Here is a 1,960-nt window from a genome sequence, read left to right on the forward strand (position 1 = left end):
TGCTCCGACCGTATGCGCGCGCGCGCGCGCGCGCGATGTATCACGATTTATGATGCCTACAGGAGCGGAGCTATGCAGGTATCGCGTGGTATTCATCACTAGGATTGTTCGGTGAAAGGTTGTACTATCGCATGAATTTAAGCAATTTGCCGGGGATACATATCGAACCCCTTCCCGTCTCCCTGCCGTTTCCCCGCGCCCGCCGCCCCGCTTTGTGATAGGTACGCGGGTGCGGAGAGATTTCGTGGGAATATCCTTAATGGATATCTCGCGTACCACGCCGATACAGCGGTCCCGACGAGGCGTGTTATATCGGACGAGAGGGCCGATTTTATACCGCGATGTAATAATCGAGTCGAGATCGATCACGCGAACGACGAGCAGCGAGAGCGTGATAGTGGAGTAAAAGATGGGGGATCGCGAATACTTGTTCGTATTCGACGCATCTCTCTCTTTCTTTGATTCTTGCCCGCTCTTTTTCTCGACTCTTTCAGAGTCGTTCTTTATATGATTGTATGTGCATGCATGTGTGTGTGTATACGCGAAAGGTGAAGGATGAATTATATATTTCGCTCGTAAATCACTTTATTTTGATGGAAGACGTATGGCGGCTATAACAGACCCCATTGGATCACGCGTAAGTGTTCTGCCGTTCGTATCCCAGAGGAAGCTAACCGAGGTTCGCCGGATGCATTAATCCTCCTCGTGGAGAGAGAACGCTTGTTCTTGCTTGCGCGGGCTTCACATAAAAAGGACTCCGCGGGAGCTTTTTACGCGGATTTTTTTTCAACATCCCACACCTAGGTAATTGTTTTATTCGCGACGGTGTCGCTTTATTCGCGCGCGCGTGCGTGCTCTCTCTCTCTCTCTCTCTCTCTCTCTCTCTCTCTCTTTCTCTTTATCGATGTCTCGCGAAACTACAATGGGATTGTTGAAGCTCAGACATTTTCTCGGAAAGCCCGGCCGTGATGGATGAGCCGAAATGATCGATAGAAAAATTTTACAAGTAATCGGATAACGAGCGCTTTTTCGCGTCCCGATAACGTTGCGCGCGCTCGAATACTCGTTTTTGCGCGACCTAAACTTTATCCCTTGTACGCCGCAACATGACGGTGGGCGACAAATTGCGCCTCGATGTGTATACAGCTCGCGAGACACTCCACGCTTCACCGAGCTACTTTTCGCGCACTCGTTACGTATGATAATATGCTGTGGCAAGCGCGTTACGTTGATACGCGCGACAGCGTAGAAGGAAGTAAATACAATTTACGGGGGAGGATAATAGCATGCAAATGTACGCGTGATTCCTGGGAGAGCGGAATATGCATCTGTCGTTCTAATCTCTTCCTTATTCTTCCCTGCTCTTTCTCACACCCTCGATTGACTGAGAGTTAACCAACGAAGACAATATTTCGTTGGTTTCTGTTTCATATTCATCTTTTTGAAGAATAAAATTCCTAATTAACTCTATGGCGTTAAGGGGATGCCGGACATGAAAACTTTACTGACATAACATTGGCTTTTTTTTTGCAAAGTTTACGTCTTGTTGCTTGCACAGAATTACAAACGCTTTTACATAACAAAAGTGTATGCAAAAATAAATTGGAGCATTGCTCAATATGTGACGAAAACGAAAAAAATGTTTAAATTTAAATTTTAAGTTGTCAATTAGTGCAATATTGTGGATGCTCCAATCAAGAAAATTTCAAAGAAATTTCACTACTACACTTTCAGAATTTAATTTCGATACCAAAAAAGATACGAAAAGTTTACAGAAAAGTTTATGATTACATGCAATTTTTCGATTACTATGATAAAGTAGAGTGAAAAATTAGTTCACGGATATTTTTCGAGATCGCATTGTATTTTGATCGCATTTTTCACAATGTCCGAATATTCAGAATATATATATATATATATATATATATATATATATATATATATATATATATATATATAT

Source organism: Odontomachus brunneus, unplaced genomic scaffold (assembly GCF_010583005.1).
Source record: "Odontomachus brunneus isolate Ranch 3 - 2012 unplaced genomic scaffold, Obru_v1 Obru_scaffold_010, whole genome shotgun sequence".
In the NCBI taxonomy this organism is placed as follows: domain Eukaryota; kingdom Metazoa; phylum Arthropoda; class Insecta; order Hymenoptera; family Formicidae; genus Odontomachus; species Odontomachus brunneus.